The sequence below is a fragment of the Diabrotica virgifera genome, chromosome 6 (assembly GCF_917563875.1).
Source record: "Diabrotica virgifera virgifera chromosome 6, PGI_DIABVI_V3a".
Classification (NCBI taxonomy): Eukaryota; Metazoa; Arthropoda; class Insecta; order Coleoptera; family Chrysomelidae; genus Diabrotica; species Diabrotica virgifera.
The window spans coordinates 150,786,268-150,798,743 of NC_065448.1; positions in this window are offsets into that span (position 1 = coordinate 150,786,268).

Consider the following 12,476-nt stretch of genomic DNA (forward strand, 5'->3'; position numbering starts at 1 on the left):
AAGTGGAGCCACGATTTTCTCAGTCCTTCCCTTTGCTGTAGGAAGGTTAGAGGAGGTACTAAAAAAGTTTGTGGAAAAATCCACGGTTTTTCTGTGACATTTTATTGTGAATATTAGATTTTCCATGATAAAACAAATGGTGTGTTGAAATTAATTTCTGGTCCTGTCATCTATGTAATGTTAACAAGATAGCTGTGGAAAATGAACAAGCCGTGGAAAAATAAAAATTATTTCTTATTAACCAATACTCAACGAATTAGGATTTGGCCCAGAAAAAAGGAAAATAGAATGATCCGGAATATATAAGTCACAGGGTTCTATTAAATAGCCTAGATAGACCGGGAGATATTAGATAGAACTTGAACAACGATTTTCTGAGTCCTTCCCTTTGCTATACTGGAAGGTTAGAGAAGGTACTTACAATTTGTGAAAAAATCCACGGGTTTACTGTGACATTTTATTGTGAAATAATTGAAATAACATATTGTACAACAAGTAAGAAAACAGACATATTTCTCACGAGCGCAGAAGTTTGTTGCAAACCAAGTTTGCGAGTGCCGCAAATTAAGCGAGGGAGAAATATGTCACATTATTCTCATGTGTTGTACACTGTACTTTTTCTATGGATGCGGTTTTGTCAAGAGTTCAAACTTCAAAATTAAATAATTTAGGTGCTTTTAGGTAGGTATATTATATGAATAAATTAAAATAAAATAAAAACTCATACAGAAGTAAAAACTTCAAGTTGTATATTGGTATAAAATCGTTTATTAAAAAACTTCATAAAATGTCATCCAAATGGATTGCAAAACGTTTTCGTTCTAATTTAGAACATCTTCAGTGCATTCTGCTGAGTAATTGGAACTAGCACACTATTTAAAGTGGTAACCTCATAATATATGGTTTACATCGTATTGATTAATAAAATATGGTGACAAAGTCGATGTTATTAGATTCAATTATATACATGCTCAAAGGGCAACATGTTTCTCTGCTCGAAAAAATGCTAGATACAATGGGAACAGACCACAATCAAGACATTAAAAAATAATATGTATTTATCAAATAAACATTTTTTCCTGTTTTCGGACAACAGCAAAATGTATTTTGAATTAAATAAATTATATACATTCTTCTTTTTGTCTCAAATAATTTAATTAAAAAAATTTTTTTGGACACCCTATATAAATAATTATGTTAATGTTTATATTATTGAATAGAAAACTGAATAACCTTTCAAATGAGCTATCACACGACCCCTATTCTTATTTAAAAAATCATCGATTGCGTCATCACGCCCAGATGGATGACGTCACGAGTATGATATATATGCCAAAAAATTATAATTTAAAAATATAAATCGACCTGATTCGTAATTTTTCTCCAGACTCGCCCATTCTCGAGAAAATGAATATATTCCAACTCAAACGTACTCACTGTACCGATAACTTCAGAGGTTTATATCTAAAAACCATGATTTTTTGGAGCTACGCGCCCATTGAGTCTTTTGTTCTACACATCAAGGACTACCAGAACCCAAAGTTTCAGAGCATTTGACAGAGAGCCATTTCCCATAAGGTTTTTGCGGGGTCCTTGAAATATTCAAATAGTTGTAAATAGTTTGAATAAAAAAATATTGAGACGATTAGGCGTTATTGTACTGAGGTTTTTGTTTTGTCATTTTCAGCTGTTCCTGATTATAGAAAATCAAAAGTATTGAATACATTGAACTGGTATTGAAGTGGATATTTTAATAAAGGTACAATATACAGGGTGTTGTATTTAAAAAATGAAAGTGACTAGTGATATCAGAAAAATGAAAAGTGAGTGTTTTTGTATAGTGTGGAGCATATATTTAAAAGATTATAAATAGGATATAAGGAAATACACAAATCAAGAATGGATACTTCTGTCTGTCGCAGGTATTTGGATCCAAAGACATTCAAACACATCCGTAGGAAAGTTAAGGTAAAACTCACTACAGCAAATTATATAAAAATACGAAGTTTATGCTAGACAGTAGTGATGTTGAAAAAGTAACTATTCGTTACAAAGTACTCGTTACTTACGATTACCGAAAGTAACGATTACTATACAGAGAAGCAAATCGTTACTTTGATTACTTTTGATTAATCTAATTAATTCGTTACCTCGTACCAATCATATCAGAGCAAGTACCTATTGTATCTGCAATCGGTTGATATCGGAATCGGACCAATACCCCACGATTATCTACCCTAACAACAAAATGGAAGTCAGAATAGATGGACAACTTACAGAATCTATAGATGTAGGCAGCGGAATAAGACAGGGAGACTCATTGAGTCCTATGCTCTTCAATTTAATCGTGGATTAATGTTTATGTACTTTTGGATGCATTGTATACTGCAATTATGCATTTCCAACTTTTTCCTGTTTCACTATTTCTCTACAAATCATTTATTTTCCCTAAATGCCTTGGTCTATGTGTATTTTATTGTTATTATCCAAAAATCTAAAATAATATATGCCCGGGCCAAAAATTAGTAGAATTAATAAAAAAAATTCATTTTTAATTATTAATTAGTCTGTACAAAATTATGTCGGGCACTACTTGTTTTTAATAATTTTTAACATAATAGATTACATATCATTTATTTAATTTCTATCCATTATATAGATCGGTGAAAGTCGTTGTTATATTGGATCTTATACTAAATGCTGAGAAATGCGATTCTCGATATGATTACCGGTACTCAAATACAAAAGTAATCATAGTGATCAAAATACCTACTAATACAAAATATGTATATAGTCTGGGCTGGTTATCGGAGAATAGGCCATTTTTGGGAAAAGTTATTTACCACCAATTTTATTGCTGAAATCGAATCTTATTATTGTATGTATTAATAATATAGGTATGCAAAGTCCGCAGATAGTGTGCTACTTTTTTTATAAACAAAATGGCGCCCGAAAATCGTCTTTTTTTCAATTTTTGCTCTATAACTCCAAAGATTTTAACTTTACACCAAAAACACCCAAATGAAAATTCACCGAAATTAAATTCTGCATAGATAGGTGTTTTTTTCGATTCACTTCGACCAAAAATTTCCCCGTAAAAAGCGGGTTTTTTCAACAAAATCTTTAATTTTCAACTAAAATTTTAAATAAGTAATTGTTAATCAAAAATTAAATTACTTGGTAATGTAAAAGACCTTTGTATATAGATTATAATTCCAGAATCTGATGGAAATTAAATGGACAGTTTAGCAACAATTGAATTGTTAATTGAAACTTTACGGTCGCTATAATAACGATAATAATTATGATGCATAAGAATAACTATGATTTTTTCATAAAAAGGCACTATACCCATCTAATATACTTTACAGAATTGACATTGGACTATTTAAGCGGCCTCAGGAATATTTTCAAATTATAAGCAATTTTTTGTCCTATAAACAAATAGAATATCTCGGGAAATATTAAACTAAATTAAATTATAAAAACGGCATTCGAAATACAGCGACAGTGAGCTTCTTTCAAAAGAAAAAATGTTTAATTATGATGAGTAGCTCCTGAGATACAACCGGTCAAATTTGACCAGAATTTACGGCAAATATTTAAACAATAGGATCATAATTTTCAAACCCTCATCTTTTTCTTTTTTTTCCTCTTTCTCCACACCAATTTTCATATCCTTAAAGTACTCATAACATATATTATTATAATAAAAACTATCGATAATACCTGTGAAAATTGCCAAAAAATAGCAAAATTCCAATCAAAAATTAGGTTGGAGAAAATGTAACCCTCAAAGTTCAAAATCGGTATACGTTAAAAAAATGCATTTTCCCGGCTTCCCATGGAGCAATTTCCTTCATTCTTTTTTTGTTCCCAAGTAACTCGAGTAGAGCCATCGAACTAACGCATTACTAAATGTCAGACTTGCTTTTGTTTTGTTATAATTAATTAATTTATTTATTATAACACAAAATTTTAATTTGTTTAAATAAAAATTGTTTAAATAATTATACAGCTTTCAAATGAGAATATTTATGTTTTTAGCTTTAAAAGGTACATTTGTAGTAAGTTTATGTAAAAAAAGCCTACAACTGGAAAAAATATGTAGTTTTCCGTTCTTATAAAAAAATTAATCTATTATAACAAAACTAAAGCAAGTCTGACATTTAATAATGCGTTAGTTCGATGGCCCTACTCAAGTTACTTGGGAACAAAAAAAAGAATGAAGGAAATTGCTCCATGGGAAGCCGAAAAAATGTATTTTTTAACGTATACCGATTTTGAACTTTGAGGGTTACAGTTTCTCCAACCTAATTTTTGATTGGAATTTTGCTATTTTGACAATTTTCACACGTACTATCGATAGTTTTTATTATAATAATATATGTTATGAGCATTTTAAGGATATGAAAATTGGTGTGGAGAAAGAGGATAAAAATAAAAAGGTGATGGTTTGAAAATTATGATCCTATTGTTTATATCTTTGCCGTAAATTCTGGTCAATTTTGACCGGTTGTATCTCAGGAACTACTCAACATAATTAAACATTTTTTCTTTTAGAAGAAGCTCCCTGCCGCTGTTTTTCGAATGCCGTTTTTACAATTTAATTTAGTTTAATATTTCCCGAGATATTCTATTTGTTTATAAGCAAAAAAATTGTTTATAATTTTAAAATATTCCTGAGGCCGCTTAAATAGTCCAATTTCAATTCTGTAAAGTATACTAGATAGGTATAGTGTCTTTTTATGAAAAAATCATAGGTATTATTATGCATCATAATTATTGTCGTTATTATAGCGACCTTAAATTTTTAATTAACAATTCAATTGTTGCTAAACTCTTAATTTAATTTCCATCGGCTTCTGGAATTATTATCTATTCAAAAAGGGCTTTTACATTACCAAGTTATTTAATTATTGATTAACAATTACTTATCTAAAATATTAGTTGAAAATTAAAGATTTTGTTGGAAAATCCCGCTTTTTACGGGGAAAGTTTTCGTTGAAGTGAATCGGGAAAAGCACGACTCTATGCAGAATTTAATTGCGGTGAATATTTATTTGGGTGTTTTTGGTGTAAAGTTAAAATCTTTGGAGTTATAGAGCAAAAATTGAAAAAAACACGATTTTCGGGCGCCATCTTGTTTATAAAAAAAGTAGCACACTATCTGCGGACTTTGCATACCTATATTATTAATACATACAATAATAAGATTCGATTCCAACAATAAAATTGCTGGTAAATAACTTTTCCTTGTATTTTGCTAATTAGCCCAGAGTAATAGTATTTTTACTACAAAAGCGATACTACGTAGGTCAAAATTTTTGACGTAAGAGAACTGTCAAAACATTAGATTGGGACTTTTCATTATTGCCATGTTTATTATAAACATGGCAATAATGAAAAGTCACAATCTAATGTTTTGACAGTTCTCTTACGTCAAAAATTTTGACCCACGTAATATCGCTTTTGTAGTAAAAATACTATACTGAGAAATGCGATTCTCCATATTATGATTACCGGTACTCAAATACAAAAGTAACAAAAGTAATCAAAGTAATCAAAGTAACGAATACTGTAAATGATTACTTTATACAAAAGTTACGATTTTTAACGATTACTCGAAAGTAACTATAATCAAAATCACAAATTATATAAAAATACAAAGATTATGCTAGACAGGTCACCTTATAAGACTGGATAATAACAGAACACTTAGTAGAACGCTGAGTGGCACTATGGCGGAAAGTAGGAAGACCAAGGAATATGTGGTTAGAAGAAGTGAGTTAGAAGAAGGGATATCGATAAGTGGAGGAGAACAGCCAAGGAATGGGATGCTTGGAAGCAGATGCTGAGGAAAGTCAGGGTCCGATTTAAGCTAATAGCCATGGGAGAGAATGAGAGAGAGGGAAATGTCACTCTACATTATGTATTTTAACAATATCTTGGGTGGACCATATTTCGAATGCGGAAATAGTTTGTAGAATAAATATACAACCTGACATATCAAATACTATTTGATACAATACACGGACATTTGGGTACTTGGAGCATTATAAGGTACCTATGTGAAAAATAATAAATAGACCAGGGCGCATCTGTAAAAATATTAGTACATTTGGACGTTGAGAGGTGACTCAAATTTTTTTTTGGAGAAATTGCTTGAAAATAACTCAAATAATAATATTTGAATTATCCTCCCACTCAAAAAGGTCCGGAACATTGTCTAAATATAGTATGGTATAGTTAGACCCTAACCCAGACATCCAAAGTGAAAGTTATCCTCCAACACCAAATTGTTGTATATGGTCCACATAATGTTCAGAAAAAAGTCACACCATTTTGAGCGTCGGGTTTGGGGGGAGAGGGGGGAGAAATCTGCAAATTCGTAGTTTTTTACGTTTTTCGTCAATATTTCTAAAACTAAGCGGTTTAGTATGAACAACCCTTTACACAAAATTGTTCTACATTATATTTAAAATAAAATGGGCCCTATGCATAACCCTTCTAAAATGAACGGTTCCAAAGTTACGGAGGAAGTATAGTATAATTGGTCCAAAAAAGGCCTAACCCAGACATCCAAAGTAAAAGTTTTCCTTCAACACCAAATTGTTCTATATGGTCCACATATTGTTCAGTAAAAAGTTACACCATTTTGAGCGTCCGGTTTGGGGGGAAGATGGGGGAGAAGTCGGTAAATTAGTAGTTTTTTTTTAAGTTTTTCGTCAATATTTATAAAACTATGCTTTAGCGTAAGGAATGTTCTATAGAAAAATGTTTTACATAAAATTTAAAACAAAAAAGATTCTATACATAATTGTTATAACATCAACAGTTCCAGAGTTACGGAGGGTGAACAGTGGAGGTTTTCGATACTTTTTATATTTACCGATATCTCCCCCTCTCCCCCCCCCAAAACCGACGCTCAAAATGGTGTGACTTTTTTCTGAACATTATGTGGACCATATAGAACAATTTGGTGTTGGAGGATAACTTTCACTTTGGATGTCTGGGTTTTTGGTATATTTATTATTGCCCAAAAAATATAAAAAGTATCGAAAACCTCGACATTTCACCCTCCGTAAATCTAGAACCGTTGATTTTATAACAATTATGTATAGAACATTGTTTGTTTTAAATTTCATGTAGAACATTTCTGTATATAACATTGTTTACGCTAAAGCATAGTTTTAGAAATATTGACGAAAAACCTAAAAAAACTACTAATTTACCGGCTTTTCTCCCATCTCCCTCCCAAACCGGACGCTCAAAATGGTATAACTTTTTACTGAACAATATGTGGACCATATAGAACATTTTGGTGTTGGAGGAAAACTTTTACGTTGGATGTTTGGGTAAGGCCTTTTTTTGGACCAGTTTTACTATACTACCTCCGTAACTTTGGAACCATTCATTTTAGAAAGATTATGCATAGAGCCTTTTTTATTTAAAACTTAATGTAGAACAATTTTGTATAGAAGATTGTTCATGCTAAACCGCATAATTTTTGGAAATATTGGCGAAAAACTTAAAAAACTACGAATTTACCGATTTCTCCCCCCTCTCCCCCCCAAACCCGACGCTCAAAATGGTGTGACTTTTTTCTGGACATTATGTGGACCATATAGAACAATTTGGTGTTGAAGGATAACTTTCACTTTGGATGTCTGGGTTATGCCATCTTTTGGATCAACTATACTATACTAATAATCAAAATATCAAAAAATGAAGGAAAAATTAGATTTTTTTCTTCGATTTTTGATTATAACTCTGAAAATATTCATTTGCGAGAAAAGTTGAACTGATATAAAAGTTGCGTAATTAAATTTGCTACAATACAGAATAGGTTAAAAATTTTAAAAATAGTCACCCTTGTTGTACAATAGCAATAATTGCGAAAAAACCATAAAAAACAAGTATTCGCCTTTTACGTTTTTCAATCATTGATGCTACACCTAGGACCTTCATATTTTACCCAGAAAAACATTATGATATAGTAAAATAATACTGTAAATTTCATTAAGTTCGGTTTAATAGATATTGCAAAATAAATTTTGCAATCAACCTTTCGCAGAAAAAAAAACATTTTTTCAAAATGTTGCAGGACTGAAAATAAAGCAGATAGAATTTTTTTTTGCATATAGAAATGTAATGTACCTTTCATTTTCAATTTGCAAAATTAAAATCGATTAACTACCACTGCGTCAGGATTTTTTTTAAATAAACATTAAATATTGGTGCTACGCCCAGGACAGTGGATAGTTTGCTCTGATTGGGCATTCCAATGACCTGTGATAATGATTGATACATTTTAATTTTTATTAAATATCGATATAAATAAATAAATTTGTTTATTGCAAAATAAAAACACATACTCTGTCCTTTTAAATAACATCGAATCGAGTCGAAATTCATTTCATTTTAAATAACATTTTTTTTAGCAAAAACTTTCTTTGTTCATATATTTTAACGTAGAGAATAATAGTTTATTATTTTTAAACATATGCAATTTTTTAAAAAATATTTCACAAACAATAATAAAATAAGTTTGATTTTTGTGGAATTAAAATATTAAAACATAACAAAATATAGAGTAAAAAAAAATATATTAGATAAAGATTGGAAGAAATTTTGGTGGAAATCAACCTGTGTGAATCGAACATCACTGTCCTGCGCGTAGCACCAAAAATTAATGTTTATTAAAAAAATTCCTGACGCCGTGGTAGTTAAACGATTTTAATTTTGCAAATTGCAAATGAAAGGTACAGTACACTTCTATAGGTATGTAAAAAAAATTGAACTTGCTATCTGCTTTATTTTCAGTCCTGCAATATTTTGAAAAAATGAATTTTTTTTGCGAAAGCTGGATTTCAAAATTTATTTTGCAAAATTTGTTAAACCAATCTTAATGAAATTTACAGTATTGTTTTACTATATCATAAAGTTTCTCTAGGTAAAATATGAAGGTCCTAAGTGTAGGATAAATGGTTTAAAAACGTAAAATGCGAATACTTGTTTCTGCATGTTTTTTTTTTGCAATAAGTGCTATTTTGCAACAAGGGTGACTATTTTTTAAATTTTTAGCTAATTCCATGTTGTAGGAAATTTAATTACGGAACTTTTAGGTTAGTACAACTTTTTTCAGAAATGAATACTTTTAACGTTATAATCAAAAAACCAAGAAAAAAATCGAATTGTTCCTTAATATTTTGACATTTTGATTTTTAAACAATGTTCCGGACCTTTTTGAGTGGGAGGATAACTCAAATATTATTATTTGAGTTATTTTCAAGCAATTTCTGCAAAAAAAATTGAGTCACCTCTCAACGTCCATCTCAAAACAGATGCGCCCGGGACTAAAACGCTATATACTGTTACAGCTTATTTTGTAAAAAAATGGTTTTATGCGCATGGTTTTCTATTTCGAGCTATTGGACTGTTTCGAGCAGGGGTGGATACCGAAAAAAGAAAAAAAACTTTAAGCTTTAAAAAAAAGCTAGTTCGTGACCTTAAATTACGATTTTTTTCAAAAGCTCTCTTAAAGAATAATAGGATTACCTGCCTAATCTCTGTTATACTTTTCTAGCAGGATGCAAGATCAGTCTTATGCACCATTATGCAAGTCACATTGACGTTTACATACGCACATGATATTTTATAAATATAAATAATAAATATACTTAATATACGTTTATCATTAGAAAATAGCAAAAAAGAAATGTAAAAGCCATAAAATATTACATCATGGCTATCAGGTCAAAAACAATCAAAAAACTGTTATTATCTATTTTCCAAAATTTCCGTTGGTTACAGCAAAAATGTATTAGTTTGTTTGTTTGATTAATCCATTATTTAAGAATATTATGAATGCTATAAATCAGAGATATGCTATTTTTATTATTGTTTTGATGAATTTTCGTTGGTTGATGCTTCTTATGTTTTTACTTCTTTGTTACTAAAGCTAGGATAAGATAAACAGCACATAGATAATAAAGCTATTTTGTATACAATATACTGCGATAACTAAAATTGTATACAATAAAAGGAAGGTAGAAACTAAAAAAATGAATACTTAACATACGCATTAAAAAATTAATTATTTATAGCTATTAGTTGTTAACCACACTATTAATTATTTCTCCAGATATTTATATGGAGACGAAAACAACAATCACGGCCCCTAGTCCCGGGCAGTCCTTTGGTGACAAGTAGAAGAATCGCACGGTTTAAAATAGCAAAATCTACCATTAAGATAGACACATGAGAAGCCTATATGCTTCCTATAAATTTGAAAATCTTGTCCAGGAGGCCAAACTGCCGTTCTCTGGTAATACGTCTTTAACGTACCGGGTGTCCCAATAAGAATGGCTCTCGGCCATATCTCAGGAAACGTTTATAGTAGAGCTTTGAAATAAAAAATTTTATAACAAAAGTTGCCTCAGGAAAAGCCTGGAAATTATTTTCATAATTGTGGGTCCACCGCTAGAGGGCGTAATTGAATATCAAAAATAAAAAAATCTAAATTTTACAAAATTTTCCTAATGAAGGGGCACTCAAAATCCGATTATTGTATTCTTTATCAAATTCTGCGCATATTTGATTTAACAAGTTTAACTCTACCTTTGCAAATAAGAGGTGGGGGTGAGTGGGAACCTTGTTATAAAAAAATGGCTGTAAGTCCGGTTCTGCTAAATCAAATTTTGAAAACTGGGTCTTCTTGAAGACAGATCTTTTTCTTCAATGTTAGCGTGATAATTTTGAACCATCTTAATAAGTAATAAGCCAGCTGGGAGGCGTTATTTAATTTTTTTCAGAAATCTAGTTTTCTTTGGAAAATATTAAATACAAGTATGCATTTTTAATCATACTTAATAGAATAGCGAAAACCGCATGTCGATACCTTTTTTCAATCTCAAGATATCTCGAGAAACGTGTAAATTTTATACATAACTGTTACTATCACCGGTAAACTAAGTTAATGAAAAGTAGTGTGCTGTGGAAAAAAAAAATAACATTTTCCAGATGTCATCGTATAAAAATATAATTAATTAAAACAACAATATAAAGAGAAACAATACTATTAAAATTAAATATAACACAGAACAAAAAGAACTACTTAGTGACGACCTAAATATTCAAATTGTTGCCCATCATACACTACTCTAGAATACATTATCCAGAGAATACTAAACGCCATTCAAAGCATATCGAGAGCAGAAATTGAGACTGCCGTTCAATCTACTCTTGAAAGAGTAAATGTTTGCAACGAAAATGATGGGCAAAAATTTGAACGTGTATGTCATCACTAAATAGTTGTTTTTATTTCTTTGTAATAGGGCTTTTCAACGCTTCTCATTTGTTTCTAGCCTCTGTCATATGCCGTATAATCCGTGTATAATATTAATATACGAGATACGAACGAGGCTCGAAACAAATGAGAAGCGTTGAAAAGACCTAATATACGTTGACAGCTGGAAAATGTTTCTTTGTTGTTTCCATAGCACACTACTTTTAATGAATTTCGTTTACCGGTGACAGTAACAGTTGTTTTTAAATTTACACGTTTTGTAAGATATCTCGAGATAGAAAAAAGGTATTAACATGCGGTTTTCGCTATTCTGTTGCTAATTTTGTCTAATTTTGTAATATGGTATTAAAAATGCATGTTTGTATTTAATATTTTCCAAGGAACACTAGATTTCTGAAAAAAATTAAATAACGCCTTCTAGCTGGCACATTACTCAGTAAGTTGGTTCGAAATCATAACTTTTACATTGACGAAAAAGCTCTGTCTTCAACAAGACCAAGTTTGCAAAATTTTATTAAGCAGAACCAGACTCACAGCCAGTTTTTCATAACAAGGTTCCCACTCACCCCTACCTCTTATTTCCAAAGGTAGACTTAAACTTATTAAATCAAATATGCGTAGAATTTTATGAAGAATACGACGATCGGATTTCCAGTGCCCCTTCATTTGGAAAATTTTGTAAAATTTAGATTTTTTAATTTTTGATATTCAATTACGCCCTCTAGCGGTGGTCCCACAATTATGAAAATAATTTCCAGGCTTTTCCTGAGGCAACTTTTGTTATAAGTTTTTTTATTTCAAAGCTCTACTATAAACGGTTCCTGAGATATGGCCGAGAGCCATTCTTATTGGTACACCATACAAATAACACCTTTAACTTACATTATTATGCTTACAATTGTTTTTTTCCATTTTTTTGTTAAAAAAAAGTTATTGGTATTTTAACCTTAACTCTTTTATTATTTATATTAAAAAGTTTGTTAAAAAAATCTTTTTCTACGACCGTTTAATAACATGCTCATTATTCGCCATTTTTTCATAGATAATAGCACCCATTACTGTACCCGTGATTTACTCACAGGTCATTATTCACGGGCTGAAGTTAGATTCAAGTGGCGCATGCCATTTTTAATATTAATCGTATATAAACTGTAAACAAAATTAC